This window comes from Kogia breviceps, chromosome 10, assembly GCF_026419965.1.
Source record: "Kogia breviceps isolate mKogBre1 chromosome 10, mKogBre1 haplotype 1, whole genome shotgun sequence".
NCBI classification, from domain to species: Eukaryota; Metazoa; Chordata; class Mammalia; order Artiodactyla; family Physeteridae; genus Kogia; species Kogia breviceps.
Genome location: NC_081319.1, coordinates 96,963,962 through 96,980,653, shown reverse-complemented (window position 1 = coordinate 96,980,653; position 16,692 = coordinate 96,963,962). Strand labels below are relative to the sequence as shown.

General features: G+C 46.6%; 1 long non-coding RNA gene across 1 annotated transcript in view; it reads left to right on the top strand.

The window, feature by feature from the left end:
- Positions 1–1,490: 1,490 nt before the first annotated feature.
- The window catches only part of LOC131764539 (uncharacterized), a 157,256-nt gene continuing 142,054 nt past the window's right edge, over positions 1,491–16,692 (top strand). Inside the window, exons 1-2 of the long non-coding RNA XR_010842398.1 lie at positions 1,491–1,636; positions 3,158–3,348. This is a non-coding gene — a long non-coding RNA (uncharacterized lncRNA). The remainder of the gene's footprint in view (positions 1,637–3,157; positions 3,349–16,692) is intronic.

The following is a 16,692-nucleotide window of genomic DNA, read 5'->3' as shown; positions in this document are numbered from 1 at the left end:
TCTGAGGCCATCTACGCCCTGTATTCATTTCAGATGAAGAAAACACGAGGTGAACTCCCAAACAACAAAAATGAAGTAAAAGAGCTTCCTGGAGAACATTATAAGGCAATGAGAGAGAGACACACACACACGCAGAGAAAGAGAAATGCCGTTATTGAGATCAAGTGTGTACTTGACCATGAAACCAGAAGAGCGAGAATCTGATGGAAACCATGCTTGTCTCTGTTGGTCCTGGGTTCGCCCATGCTCTGGAATACACCTGACATTTTGTGTTACGGTCTTCTCTGCGTTTAGGGGTGGGCTGTTTTGTCGACATGGTGGGATTACGGTAAAAGTCATTAGATGTACTTTTGGATGTGGCTTTTCCATTTACAATTATTAAAACCAACTACTAAGCTGACATTTTCTTTTGACCCCATTCCCGACTTTCTTCTGCTTCAGCCTCCTGGGGCTAAGCCTTGGGCTCCGTGAGGGCTTCAAGACCGTGCGTGTCTTCCCTACCTGTTACAGGCAGGGCGAAGTTGCCAACAGGGACAGGGCTCTGCCAGGAACCTCATTATTCTTTTTGTTTTAATCCCCTTATGTGGATCCAAGTGGCAATTTCAGCCCCAAGGCTTGGCACGTCGACAACTGGCTGATGCAAGGGGTGCACCGGGACCAGGCTCGGGGCGGGGTTTCTGGGGCTCTTCCTCTGCTTCCCACCCCGCCGCGCCCACCGGCCCCCAGGGGCGCTGCTTCGGGTCCTGCGAGTGGGAAAGTCCTATTTCATTTTATTTTATTGTTATTTTTATTTATTTATTTTGCTGTACGCGGGCCTCTCACTGCTGTGGCCTCTCCCGTTGCGGAGCACAAGTTCCGGACGCGCAGGCTCAGCAGCCATGGCTCCGCGGCCTGTGGAATCCTCCCGGACCGGGGCACGAACCCGTGTCCCCTGCATCGGCAGGCGGACTCTCAACCACTGCGCCACCAGGAAAGCCCTGAAAGTCCTATTTTAAAGCTCTCTGCTATTTTCAGTCTCTCGCCCGCCCCTCCACCGCCAGGGGCTTCCCGCCAGAGAGGCGCACCCTTTTAGGAAGCCTTTTCCCGGCCCAACTCGGCCCCGGGCGCACGGAAGCCTCCACTGCCGCCTGGCCTCTCCGGCGGCGGCGAACGCAGGCACCACCTGACTCGTGCTCCCATTGGCTGCTGCCTGTTGCTAACCCACGTGACCGACGCCGGCGCGCCCCGCCCCCGGCCCCGCCCCCGCGGGCTCCCGAGGCGCGGCGCGGCGCGTTCCTGCGGGCGCCGGACGCGCAGGGCTCCCAGCCGTCGCCCGCCCGCCCCGCCGACTGCAGCCTGCGCTCGGCGCTCGGCGCTCGGCGCCTGGCGCCCGGGCGGCCGGCGCCCACAAGGTGGCAGTGCCGCGCTGCTGGTGCCCTGGCCGGGATACGCGCGGAGCGCGCGGGGAGGCCGGAGCCCGTGTATCCCTCCTGCGAAAGTTTTAATGAACATAGACCCAACCCGGGCCTGGGGCGCTCCCAGGCCTGCTAGCCGCGGCCCTCCGACTTCGGGGTTCCTCTGGGAGAGTTGCACGCCTCGACGGCGTCTCTCTTTGTCCCCGACTGAAGAGAATCCGGATTCGGGGCCTGTAATTGAAGTAGGTATATTGATGTTTTCAGCACTGTTTTTTTGTTGTTTTTTGTTTTGTTTTAGAGCCCTTCTACTGGGAATTGATTCTGAAAGAGACATATTAACACAAACCGATCGACAATTATTCCGTCTCTGTTCTTGAGAGCCTCTCCCTCCAGAGAAGCAATCTGCAGCCTCCTTTTGGGGGGTAAAAGACCTATACCGCCACCGTTTCGGAGGATCCTTCCCTGCACCCGAGTCCTGGGATCCTAACCCGCTTATGTGGAGGACCCGGGGAACCTCCCGCCCCGCAGCTGTCCGGGGTTGCCCTTAATTCCAGGCGCACAGAGAGCAAAGCTCCTCTGACCTCGTTTGACCCAGCTGCAGGCCCGGCGTCCTCATTTAGTGTGTGAGGGTTGGACGGCCGACTTTTCTCTCGGCTCACTGGAATTTTTTCTCTGCCTTCTCTTTTCTCCTTGGCTCGTGGCTGGTCTCATGTCCCCCGCCGCAGCCCAGCCCCACTCCACTCACACACACAAACGCACAAGCACGTGCTTGCCAACTCCTTTTCGATTTTAAACGAGCACAATGTTCTGAGGGTCGGGAAAGAGAAAGGTCAGAGGATGTGAGGGCAAGATGGTGACTTGGGGGCACTTTCCTACAACGGAGAAGGAGAGAGAGAAACGCTCCTAGGCTTCCCATCGTCTACACCACCGAGCCCAAATTCCATTCCCTGGTAGTCGAGCCCTTCCCTGGGGCCCCCTAAGCTGCCCTCCGGGGGATTTTCCCACCGTGCTTCTAGTCTGCTGCAACCTAGCATCCATCCACCTGTGACAGGACGATAGAGGGGGACTGCTCTGCACACGTGCTGGAAAACCCCACAGAAGGACCCCACAAGGGAAGGAGCCAGCATCTGAACGTCTGCCGCCAACCCCTGATTACAAATGAGCCTTCCCTGAGGAGCTTCGTTCTTTGGGCCCTGAGAGACCCGAACCACCAGCCAGTGATCGGAGGATCTGAGAGGAGGAAACAAGCACTGACTACGTTCCCCGATTCCCAACCACAGGTCCCCAAACCTAAGCCAGCTTCCAGCTGTTGGTAGAAGGAGAGAAGGGCTGACTTAAATGAAAGGGTCAGGTTTTGTATGTTGATTGGACTCAACTTTTTAATATCGGGGACGAATAATACTGACAACAGCACACATTTACATCGTATTTAGCGTTTTACCTGTATTAACTCATTTAATCCTCAGCCAACAGCCTTGAGAGGTAAGTCTTATTATTCCCATTTCATAGATGAGGAGGTTGAGATCCGGAGAGGTTAAGGAGATAGTGCCAGGTCCACAGCTAGTAAATGGCAAAACCAGGATTTGAATGGAGATTTCAGAGCCTAGGTATAGAATTAAACTGCTTCTCCATCTCTGAATCGTTATTCCTGTTCTTAATCAAACTTCAGCCGAATTCAAGGCCCACCTCTAACCTGTTACAGTCTGAGAACCCTCCTTGGTAGAGCCAGCTGAAGAGGCCTCCCTGCTCTGTCATGTTTTCAGGAGTCCGGCCCTGGCTGCGGAGATGCCATCACCCTAAGGAGAGAGGGAGGCATCTTCTGAGGAATCGCCTTCAGAACCTGAGGCACGTCTGTTCATACCTTCAATCCTGACAAGCTGTTTTTGAAGGCGAATATGAAGTTTGGAACCATCCAGAAGTCATTTGGAGTCCAGTGAGAAAGCCAGCGATCAAGGTAAGAGAAACTACTTTTGGTAAAAGGAAATAGTATACACTCTAACTGAAAGAGTCTGGTTTTCTTCTGTGGCTTGAAAACTGGATCTCAATGTAATTCCAAAAGAGAAAATTCTCCCAGGAAGTGAGTCCTGGCTGCCTTATGGGAGAGCATGTACTCCCAGGCATGCAGGCAGGGTGAAACTCATTTGGAAGTACACATTGTTTTTCTAATTATATGTATTCTAATCATGCTCATCACCTTATCCTCAACTTTCATTTATATTCTTTCTGCACAACCGGATTCTGAAATGTGAGGAAAGAGACTGTATTTTTTACTTCTTTATATTCCCTTTCACACCAAGTGTGTTACATGCAAAATGAGTATGTTAGGCTGACAAGGAGACGTCTATGTTGGGGAAACTTTCTGTTTGAGTAGAATTAAGAGGGGAGCCCTGGTCTGCACATGAGCTGGGGTGCAAAGTTGAAGGAAGGGGACAAGGGTGGAATAACTTGAGAAATACTTGCCTCCATCTCCTGGGGGCAGAGTTTATTTAATAAAATCATGGGAGATATAATTAGAAAGGGATGTCTTATGGGTAGATAGGTCTTTATCTTTTAGGCCAGTGGTTTTTAATTTTTTTATTAGAGATTTTCTCCTGCTCCCTCCTATAAAGGCCCCACAAACAGAAACGCAACACAGGCATAACTCCTTTTTCTCCCCCGCTCTACACTTTATTACTCTTCTCAGGTGTTGTGTTTTTTACAAATTGAAGGTATGTGGCAATCCTACAAGCAAGGCTATCAGTGCCATTTTTCCAATAGCATTTGTTCACTCCATGTCTCTTGTCATATTTTGGTAATTTTTGCAGTATTTCAAACGTTTTCATAATTATTATATTTGTCATGGTGAGCTGTGATCAGTGATCTTTGACACTACTCTTGCAAAGATTACAACTTGCTGAAGGCTCAGGTGATGGTTAGTATTTTTTAACAATAAGGTAATTTAAAATTAAGGTACATATGCTGCGTTTTTAGGCATAATGCTTTTGCACACTTAATAGACTACAGTAGTATAAACGTAACTTTTATATGCACTGGAAAACCAAAAAATTCCTGTGACTTGTTTTATTGCAAGATTCGCTTTATTGCTGTGGTTTTGAGCTGAACCCATAATATCTCCGAGGTGTGCCTGTATGTAGAACAGATAAAAGTAAGAGGTCTCTGGCCAGAGTTGTGGAGGCAGGGGCCTGCAGCTGGCTGCCTCACTGTGGTCTCTTGTGCACATGCCCAGGCACCTCTGAGGAATCCTAGGGCTCTTCCAAAGCAGTTTGAACCACCGGTGTAGACAATGGGGGCGAGGGGGGGGGGCCTTGAAAGTGTGCACCTGCCCATCTCTGTGTCAGTGTAACCTCTAGCTTCCTGAGAGTTCCAGCCCTTCTCCTCACATCTTCAGATTTGTCCTGTTCCCGAGTCTTACAGGACCACTATCCCTGAGGCATAACTTGCCTAACACCCATTCTCCTTTTTTCCTTGCTAATGGAAGCCAACTTTAATCTGGCGGCCATGTACTCAAGCGACACCCACCAATGAATCATGATTGGTCTTAAGGAGGACTTGGCCAAATCCAGTTGCTGAATCTTTTGATAAAATTTTATTGGAACACAGACACTCATTTGTCTACCTCCTGTCTACAGATGCTTTCATGCTTCAACAGCAGAATTGACTACTTGTGGCAGAGACAATATAGTTTGCAAAGACTAAATTATTTACTATCTGACCCTTTATAGAAAAAGTTTGTACGCAGCCATGGCAATCCCATTCTCCTTTGCCAGGTGTATGCAGACATATGATCACTTTTGAACAAGGATGTATAATGTAAAGTCTGCTGGAAGCAACTGAAAAAGGTTTTCCTTCCTGATAAGAGAGAGGAATATGAGGAGAACTTTGTTTTTGTCCTTTTCCTTTCCATTCTATCACATGAAGATGTGATGTCTGGAGCTGTGGCAGCCATGATGAGCCTGATTCCCTGATAGTATGATTAAGTCACTAAACCTACCTTAGGTCCATCTACTTTCAAACTTCTTGTTGAGCAAAGAATAAAAATCCCTATGGTTTATGTAACTCTTCATTGGGTTTTTGTTACTTGCCACCACATATAGGCTAACTAAGGTATTTTGTTTAAAGCCTAACAGCAAAAGGCCAAGTGTTCTTGTGGAAGTTGTGCACTGGAGTGGTATATAGCAAATCTAGTGGATACTAATAATGATAGCTTATAATTATTGAAAACTTCCAGCATGCCAGTCACTCTACCAAGTACTTTACCTTCATTTTCTCATGACCACAAAACCCTGTGGAAACACTTTTATCATTATCCCCATTTTACAGATAAGGAAAGTGAGGCTTAGAGAAATTTAATGATTTGCCCAAAGTGACACTTTTGCCACAGTTAAGCGGCAAAGTTCAAATTTGCACCCACCTCTGCTGACTTCAAAAGCCAAGCTCTTAACCGTGACTTTACATGGCCACTTCTATCCACAGACCTGAATTCAAATTCCAGCTCAGCTACTTGGCAGGCAAGTTACTTAATCTTCTTGAGCCTCAGTTTCTTCACAGTAAGGGGATAATATGTTCCTTAAAGAGAATGTTCCTGCCACAGTGCCCGAGACACGGTGTTTCACTGTATTTTCTCACGTGCTCGTTTCTTTAGGGGTACGTGGATGGCAGTCGGTGAGCTGGGAGAGTAACCAAGAGGTAGAAAAGAGAATAGCCAGGGAAGGGAAAAGACACACCAGTTCCTGGAAAATTAAAGGAGGCTGGCCTCGGGCCTGGACCGGGTTCTATGAGGAGGGGGAGAGGGGAGAGAGAGAAAGAAAACCAGGATACTCCCACCTCATGGCCACCCCTTGTGTTTGACCAAGGACTTGGTGACCTTATGGTCAAGCTGTGACCTGAGAGCATGTTCTAGCCCATTGTCCTGTCTCAAGGTGCTTTGAAAAATTGTAAGGAACTAAACAAAAAAGAAATTCCTTGAGGGGTAGGTATCATTCCCCTTTGTGTAAAACTGAGCCACTGTGCAGAAGCAAATGTTCCTCAGAGTGGAGGTCATTGGCGGCTACGGCCATTGGCACGTTGTTTGCTTCCTTGCTGTCCCGAGCTGCCTGCCCGTGAGGAACGGACCTCTGAAGACACTGAGGAAGGATCAGAGGTTCCCTTCTTGCTTCTCAGCTTTATTTTAGAGGTTTCCGCTCGGAGCATTACTGTACGGGCTTTTAATGGAAAAGAATAGTCAAGACCAGTCCACTCAAAGAGCTTATGGAAAATATATGAAATTTAGAGTTTAAAAACCAGATTTAATTGTTAGGCCTATTTTTAAAAAGCGAGCAAAGGAAAGCAAGAAAAACGACCCCAGTGGCTTATTATGTAACACCAGATGTTTGGCAAAGAACAGAGCAGATGAGGGGGTGATTTTTCGCTGTTCATCTGGTTGCTTTGGCCTCACTGTAGAGGCAGTGAGAGAGGCTTATATAAGAAGCTCTCTGGAGTGACCTCGGCCATGCTCTCCACTTGCCCTTCGAGAGACCCGTGAGCATTCAGCTGCATTTTTAAGCTCCAATGGGGCAGATTCTTAATGAACACATTCCTTTGACGAACACGGGCTTGAGAAGCTTCTGGAAATCATCTAACGATGATTCCAGGTGGACAGAGCAGTGGGGGGAAGGTATTTTCCCTTCTCATTCAGGTGTCATAGGCTCGGGGAGACCTAAAGTCGTTTCATCTTAAATGTACGGATCTAACGTAACATTAAAACGTGCCCGTGGGCTTTGAAAAAGTGACAGCTGCTCTTCAGTGTGATAGAGAGATGTCCACACTTCGGCTTGCTTTGTCTGTCAGTGTGGATGTTTGTTCTTGCCAGAAATGCCAGCGAAGGGCAGCCAGCTCCGTTCTGCTAGAATGCGAAAACCAGGACCTGATTAGTAGACGCATTTGTTGAAAAAGCATTTTCACTGCACACTAATCTCTACATATCCTGCGGGGAAATCCTCTCAATCCCATACCTGATAAATGAATCTGGGAAGTGAATAAACACTCTGGAAGTCTCTTACTGATACATAATTCCACGTGTTATGTGGGTTCCGCCAGCCTCTGAGCTGGGGCAGCCTGGTGTACCTTTCAGACTGACCTGGAACAAAGCTTGTCGAGGAGAAGATGTCTGTGGTTCCTCCCTGCCCAGCACCGAGCACTTGGCTTCAGCCTTTCGCAGGAACCAACGGGGTGTTCAGGGCTAATGCTGACATCCTGGATTGCAGTTTTTATTGTCTGGTGCTTTTGTTGAACTTGAATACTCCACCAGGCGTTGTGTAATACTGCAGATCAGAAACACCACGCTCTGTGTTCTTCTGGTTTTCCACTCAGGGCCAGGGTAGGGGCGTCCTGAAGCTGCTACAAAAATCCTTTCCAAAAGTTAGAATTGAGTCTGCGCAAACATTCTCTCTTCTTGAAAGCTCACGCGGTCTCCCCACCCTCCTCCAGGGGTCTGGGAATGCTACTCCACAGTGGTTGTACATGACTATGTGATAGTGATTTTCCTGGAGGTTCTTGAGGGCACAGGCCATGCCTTTTCATCTTTGTAAAGATTGGTGCCTGGTGCGTCCATTAGTAATTAACTAGTTATCAGTAATTAATTAATGCTGAATGAATGAACTGCAGCCCTTGGTAAGTTTGTGGGCCCATGTATGTGAGACATTGCCGGAGAATGACAGTTAGGTCTTGCTAAATTAGGGATTTATTTGAAAGTGAATGAGGGAGATTTGCTGAAGTCCTTGATAGGACCTTCAGAGATGAAAAAGTGTCTGCTGGCCAAGTGTAGTCACAGGGCGACTACACCAGCACCATCCCAAGGCACGTCTGTGTATATCAGAAGGAGAACTGTACAAAGAGAACGTCCTAGATGTACCCCCAGGTCTCTGGGCCGTACACATGCACATGTCGAAAATACCTGTATAAACCCCAAAGGATTCAGGTTCACTGCCTGCTATGTATCATCAGTCATGTGTGCGTGATGTTGAAACACGTTTCAAGAGGCTACTGGTGAAAGAATCAGACCGTTTGTTTGATGTCTTATCAACAAAAGAGCTTTACTGTTTTTTACTGCTGCATAACAAATTACCTCTAAACTTAGGGATTTAAGGCAACAAACATTACTCTTAGTTTCTGAGGGTCAGGATTCTGGGCATGGCTTAGCTGGGTGGTCTGGCTCAGAGTCTCTCTTGAGGCTGCAGTCAGGATGCTACAGGGGCTGTATTCATCTGAAGGTTCGCTGGGGCTGGAAGATCTGAGTTCAAGATGGCGCTCTCACACGGCTGTGGGCAGGAGGCCTCAGTTCCTCCCTCTGTGGGTCTCTCCATAGGCTGCTTGAGTGTCCTCACAATGTGGCCATTTATTTCCCCCAGAGTGAGGGACCCAAGAGAAGGACCAGGGAGGACCTTGCAGTGCCTTTTATGATGTAGTCTCCAAAGTTACACACCATCACGTCTGCTTTATTCTATTCATTAGAAAATCCCTAAATCCAGCCAGTACCCCACGGGAAGAGAATTAGCCTTCACTTCTTGAAGGGGGGAGGTGCATCAAAGACTTTCTGAACATATTTAAAATCCATCACAGAGCTGTTAACTTTAATTCGACAGGTGTATTTTGAGCACTAGCTGGCCTTTCCATATGTGCATGTTGAATATGTAAATCCTGCTTGGTCTGGAGGAAGTCCTCCTTGAGTTGCCCACTGTGAGAAACAGGTTGTCTGAAAATCAGGACCTGTGGTTCTGAGTGCTTGACCTTGTAACTTCCCTTTGAAACCATTTTTGTTTTCCCTGTCTGCAGCATGGAGAGGCTTTTCACTGAAATCCATTTGCAACCTCTTAAACAAGAATAACAATAGCACTCACTATTAGCCATGCTAAGAGTTCCACAAACACTATTTCATTAAATTCTCTGTGAGCTAGATGTTCTTATCATCATCCCTGTTTTACCGATGGGGCCACAGAGGGCTGGCGTGATTTGTCTGAAGTCACCTAGCCAGTGAATGGTAACACTGGGATTTGAACCCAGGCAGTCTGGCTCCAGAGTCTGGGCTCTTACTTTCTCCACTGTGTTACAGTGTCACCCCCTTCAGCTGGCCTCTCTCTCTCTCTCCACCCAAGACCCCTAAAGTTAAGTTTATTTGTATGTTGTGTAGCTTCTACTTTAAATGAGCCCATCTCAAAAACACTCTGCAAAGTAGGAAGGGATTGGGTCTGGTATTTATTACCACTACCGGGTCCCCATTTAGACCTCCCCACCATCATAACTCATTCTGGGTTTGGGAAACCATTCCCTTTTCTTCCCCTTCGGGTCTGGGAGGAATAATAGCTCCTACATTGCAGCAGGCAGGAAAATGAGTCCCTCACCCCACCCCAAGATGTCTGTCCTAATGCCTGGGACCTGTGCATGTGGCAGAAGGAACTTTGTGGTTGTAATTAAGTTGAAGATCTTGAGATGGGGAGATGATCCTAGATTATCCAGATGTGACCCATATACCAGGATCCGAATGCGTGACAGTCAGAATTGGATGTGGATTTGAGGAAGCTATGCTGCTGGCTTTGAAGATGGAAAAAGGAGCCATGAGCCAAGGAAAGTGGGCAGCGTCCAGCAGCTGAAAAGGGCCAGGAAACAGATTCTCCCCTAGAGATTCCAGGAGTGCCAACACCTTGATTTTAGCCCAGTAAGAACCATTTCAGACCTCTGACTTCCAGAACTCTACGGTAATAAATCCGTGTTGTTTTACACTCCACTGCCCAGAAAAAAAATTCCATGGAGTTGCTGAAAATCCACCCTGCTGTTTTTACATAATACAATAACAGAGGAAGAAATTACAAAACTACATCTTATTAGAGATTATATAATTATATAAACTGAGCACATGCTTAAGTTCCAGGCTGTGGGATACAAGAAATTCATTGTGGGAACTTAGAAATTCATTCAGAAGAACAGGCGTACACACGTCAAGCGAGCAGCAAATCTTTATTTAAGGGAAAATGTGTGCAAGACCAGTAGTGATCCCTGATAAAGTGCGGAACCAGGTCGGGTCAAGGACGCTGGTGCAGCTGAGCATGTTCTGGAACTCTACAGTTATCTTACCATGTCTAAAAGACCACCTAGGGAGCAAGAAAATAATCTTACTGATAGGTACTCTCAGACACACAGCGTTCTGGAAGGTGTAAAACAGCTCTCTGCTTTTCTCATTGGTCACCCTTTAATTGACTTAGAGCAGCCTCAGATGAGTCCCCACTTTCTCTGCTCTCCCCACGTTTCTTTTTTATGCCCCCAGCCTCTCCTCAGGGTCTGTGCCCTCCTGCCAGTACCTGGAATGGTCCAGAGGTGGAGATGCTCCAAGCTCTGTCTGGTTGGACAGCGGGGACCCTTACACTCGCTGGTCCCCCACCGAGCGTCTCTGCGTTTGACGTAGGCTCACCAGTCTTCAGAGGTGAGCATCCACAGGATAACAGAGCTCTCTCTCTTTAATCACAGTCACCTCCCACAACCCAGGGGTGAGAGGGGGTGAGTGGAACGAGGACAGACAGGCAAAAGCAGATTCCAGGGTCCGGAGGACTCTGAAGAAGGGCTGGGGTGTGAGTATGGGAGGAGGGGTTAAGAGCATTCCGGGCCTGGAGAAAGCATTTGCAGAGGCCAGGAGGGAGGAAAGCACGGGCAGACGTGTGCTGTAGAAGGAGGTGTAGATGTGTGTTCTTGGGGCAGGACTGTTCCTCTAGGGTAGATGGAAGAAAAAACTGCGTGGGGCGGGAGTGACGAGATTGTGGTGCGCTGGGAAAACTGTAGAGATTGGGTGTATGTTTGGGGAGCCCTTCAAGGGAGTGAGTGAATCCTTCCATTTTCAGCCCTGTTTTGGACATTATTTGCCTCTGGCTAACGAGCGAGGGGTGGCTGCTGGCGGGAACCCTGGGGCCACACGTGGGAAAATTCCCACAGCTCCGCCATGCCTCTTCCTGCGGAGCTCAGAGCGCTGCCCTGGATAGTCTGCTGCGGAAACCCTAAGAGTTATTGCCAGGCCTCGGAAATAATTAATACACGTACTAGTCGGAGTCACATCTCCGTGTACACGGGTATGTCCCAGGGTGGGCAGTCCTGCTATTTGTCGCGTTTTCCGGGAGGCTGCCGGGAGCCCCGTGCGGGCTGTGATTCTCGCGGCTGATCGCGCAGGTGTCTGAGCGCGTTAGCGTCGATCCCGGACCTGGCTGTCGCATCGCACTCCCCGCGAGCAACATGTTTCTGTTTTCTCTAGTATTGAGAGCTGAGTTCTGTGCCCTCCGCTATGTGGATATCAAATATAAATGATTTCAAGCCTGGGCTTTGGGTGTGTGGAGACTGCCTTTTTCTAGGCGAGTATTTCACGAGGTCTTTTCTGACGTGCTGTTTCCATGCTGTTCCCCTCCAGTATATCACGGCATTTCTTTGGTTCCCGATACTGATAGGGAGAAGATCCTCTGTCTTGGTGGCAATATCTCATCCAGAATTTCTATCACTTTTGTAAGTGGGATATTCACACCTACTATAAATATTCTAGGTCCTTACTAAAATGTTTTTTCATTTAGAGTAGAATTTGGTATTCGAAGTTTCCTTCTTGGATTCCAGCCAATGAGTTTTAGGGGATTACCCAAAGGATTTCGTTATGAGACTGAGCCACTTACAGATTGCTCTTACGGATAGGGGCTTGTGTGACGTAATGTGGCTGCAGTGTAACTGAGAAATGAGAAAAGAACTTTGGGAGCTTGTCCCAGTTTACATTGCAGTGAGAGGGGAGAGCCTGCTAGGTAGGATTGGGTTTATTAGGTCAAATGGTTTACTGCTTAAATGGTGAATTTTCTGCTCTTTTGCTTTCTGTTCTGCCACGTGGTTTCCATAGCGAGACAACACCGGTGTCTATCTAAGAGCTTGGGTCCTGGAGTCAGATGACTGGGATTTGAAACTCAAGCACAAGTTATTTAAATCACAAAGCCTTGGTTTCATAATCTGGAAAATGATAATAATAATAATAATAACAGCAACAATGACAACAATCATATCTAACTCAAAGGGCTATTTTAAAAATTAAATCACAAAATTCACATGAATCGTTTAGTATCTGGCACATAGCATAACAAGCAGTCAGAATGCTGTCTTTTGCTGTTAGTGATAGTAATATTTTTCTATTGTTTGTAATGAATTGGAAGGTTCAGAGTACACAAAATTGAGATAATGCTGATGATGGCAAAATTTTAGAAAAGAGTACAAGACATCTCAAGTTTGGGATGATAATCAGGAATGAAGTATTTGCTCAGTCCCTTACAGGCATTATCACTCTATTTCGCTGTAAAGAGATTTATTGCCAGCTCACAGAAGAAGCCCTTCCATTCTTTGGCTTGCATACACGTGGGAGTGTGTGTGTATGTGTGTACATGTGTGTATGTGTGAGTACATATGCATATTGCTTCATGGGGTACCCCCTTGCAAAACATAGAGAGAAGCATTGTGGGCTGTAAAGGAGACCATCACAGAAAAAAAAGAGATTTCTCTTCTGTCCTTTCAAATGGACCACTGCCCACTGAAGCACCTTTTTCTTTTCTCTAAAGCCAAGTAAAGGCATTGGGGAAGATCGTCTTTCAGCAGCACTCTTTTTTCTTCTTCTGTTTGGATTTCTCTAAGCATGGTTCCCCAGGCGTCTGGAAAATTAAATGAAAGAAATAAAATAATTCATCGTTTTTTCCCCCTTGGAGTGAGGACCTGCAGAAATAAAGGAAACCAAGATACTTATAATAGGATCCATGTAGGTGTTAGGGAACAAAGAGTGACAACAGTCATATGGATGGCTTAAAATAGCTACACTTCAGGGTAGACCTATTATGCAAGGAAAACTATGCTGCTGGTAATTCCAGCCACTTGAAGGAGGATACGATCATCTTACAAAGGAAGCTACTCACCACCATCAAAAGGTTTGCTTTTTGGTTACAGGTCTCTCATTTTGGTGATATAGACAGTACTAGTCAGCAGTATGGGGGGAAATTGAATTGGGAAGGGCCAGAAAAGGTGGAAAACAGAGAGAGGTATTAGCGATATTAATTGGAGCTAGCACCTCTGATTCATGAGGTGGTTTGCATCCACATTGGTCAGGCCTTTTCAGAGCAGGCGTGGTGGTAACCTGCGGGCAAGGTTTTGAGAAAACCTGAGCAAGGGTGGAGAGGGCTTCCCCGACCCTCTTCTCTGCTTTACTGTCTATCCTGAGAGCTGATAAGCATGTGGGCTGCTGAGAGCATGATATTCAGAGTACCCTTCCTCAGGAGAGCCCCAACTATTCAGGCATGGTCTTTTATGCTTTGGAAAACCAAACAAGAGAAGGATCAGGAAAGTTCTAAGAGGAAGAAACAGCAATTGCATAGTCTGTAACATAGAAAAGACTTTCATGTGTTTGGGAAACTGAAAGGGGACCAGTAGGGATGGAGAAGAGAGAACAAAGGAGGAGAAAGACTGGCCGTGGGGGAAGAGAGCCAGGCAGGGGCCAGTTTATGCCAAAACTTGCCGGTTGTGGGAAGGAATTTAGATTTTTATGGTCAGTGCATTGGTAAACCACTGGGGACCTTTAAGCTGGGGAATTACAAAATATGTGATGCGTATTCACCTTTAGGAAGATCTCTAAGTAACTTCAGGACACTCTCTGAAATGAAAGTCCTCATCAATATTCAGCCCAGGATCTGGGAGGCAAGCTGGGATGCTTGAGATCAGCCCTTCTCTCCAGCGTCGCTGGGTCTGCCCGCAGGCAGGCACAGCATTCCAGACCCCTCTCTTCACCGCCTTCTTGTGTCAACAGGGTGTTATTCAAAACCGAGCTTACTGTTTTCAAGAGGATGGGGAAATTGTCCGTATTCCGGCCCCAGGTTAAGATTTTGAAGAGGAAGGTCACAAATGAAATTTCCCCTCGGAGATTTTCTGGATTAGAAAAATCCCCAAAGTGTCACTAAACTGGAGAGAACATAGCGATCACCTGAGATTTCAAGAAGTCTTCCAAATGCCAATAAAGTTGCCTTCAGGTCCTTTATGCAAGTCCAAGTCAGGCTATAGTGATTTGTTAGAAAGAAACAGACCCTACTCTAAGGCTCCACATCTTTGAAGTGGGTAAAATACAGGTATATACTTTTGACAGTCGGCTGTGTTTTAGTTATACTGCAGTAACAAAGAACTCCAGCCCGGCGTCTTCACAAAAACAAGGGCTTTTTCTCCCGAAGTCACAGTTTGCAGGGCACCTGGGCTCTGCTCTGTGCTGTTTTTATTCCAGAACGTAGGCTAAAGGAGCAGCCCCCTCTGGGACACGTCAACCTCACGGCAGAGGGAAAGAGCGGTGGTGAGACCCTGTATTAGCTTTGAAAGCTCCTGGCAGAGGTGACACTGGCCACATTCATTCACATTTCATTGGCTAAAGGAAATCAGGTGGTCAAGCCCAGCATTAGCAGGAGGAGAAGAATTACTGTTCTGCAGGAACTGGTCTGCGGAGAGGGGCACTGAATATTATAAACAAATAATACAATGTGTAACAATGCCATATTTTGCTCTCTCCATTTTTTGAAAACCGATTTCAAGGTGAAAATTCAGTAGCAGTCTTTTGTTAATAGAGATGGAAACTTTCAGATACTGTAATTAAGGATAGGATCCAATCGCTGAAAATTAGCATCACAAGCATTCTTTTGAAGGCTAACTTGTGAAAGTCTGAAATGTGCAGTTTGGAAGTGATTAAGCCGAATTCTACTAGAAGAAAAGAACATTTAATAAAAGAGTTCTCAATTCCTCATCTCATCTTGTACCAATTCCCCAAACATTTGAGACCAACTGCTAGGAGGACTTTTATGCAGAGAAAAGAGAAAAGGAATCTTGTATTTCTTCCCTCAAGTTAGGGTGAAAGGGATGAAAAGGATATATTGGTAACACAATTTTAGTTAATGTTAGGTTCCATTTAAGAAAGTCTGTATCATGTGGTTAGCTGTGGAGTAGGAAACTTTATTTTCACCAAGGAGGACAAAAATCCCAGTTTATGTAAGCCAAGGAGAATATAAGCCAAACATCAGATATATTACTTCTGGTAGAGGATCCACCCGTTCTTGCCTGGACTATTGCAGTGGCCCCAGCTGACCCCTTGTTTCTGCCCTGGCCCACACTGACATCTGTTCACCACGCAGCAGTCGGAGTGGGTCTTCTAGAACTTAGAGTATATCATGTTCTGCTCAGAACCTGCACATAACCCTCTAAGGAGACTCCCAACTCACTCTGAACCGTATCCAAAGTTCTATCCATGGTCTGTGGGATCCTGCATGATGCGGCCTCCGACGGCCTTTATGACCTCATTTCCCACCACTCACCTCCCCCCTCACTCCACTGCAACCACACTGACCTCCTCACTCTTCCTCTTCCTCTAACCTGCCAAGCCTCTGCTGTCTTTAGAACCTTTGCACTGACTGTTCCTCTACCTGGGACACTCTTGACTTCAAAAATCCACATTCCACATATGTTTGCTTTATTAGGAGGCCTTCCCTGACCACTTTACCTAAAATAGCACCCAGACCTTCTCTGCCTACTTCTCCTGCTTTATTTTTCCTTCTTCACATGTGTCGCTCCCTGACATCATATCCATGCTCATTTTCCACCTCCTTTTACTAGATTATAATCGCCAAGAGAGTGGGGTCTTCATTTCACTCACTGTTTTATCCCTGGTACTAAGATCAGTGACTGGCACTTAGTAGGTGCTTAATAAAATTTGTTGGATAAATGAAAGAAACTATTGCTGTTATTCCTGATTTCATCAGATTAGTGTAAATACTAATGTGCCATTAATACAGAAACTAATAGAAACGTGTTTCCATTCCATAAAACTCTGATGAAAAACCCTACACATTAAATACCCTACACATTAAATGTTTTAAAACAGAAGACCACAATCCCATAATTTTCTCTGCTTTTTGTTAATTTTCTTCTGCGAAGTCTCAGGGTTTATACTACCCGGAAGCACGGCAGGCCATCACACAATCCTGCATAACGGACTAGATGAAAAAGTCATCAGATACGTTTCCACATGAATGATGAACTGTCCTTTGTAAACTGAACAAGGTGGATTATAGTTACAGCGGCAATGATGAGAGTAAAACGATAGCAAATATCAGGGTGATGCGAAAACAAAAGCAAACACGGGGCCTAAATGGGCTGATAAGACAAGGATCAGGATGACTCAACGGAAGTATTGGGCTGGCCAAAAAGTTCGTTCGGGTTTTTCTGTAAGCTGTTATGGAAAACTCTG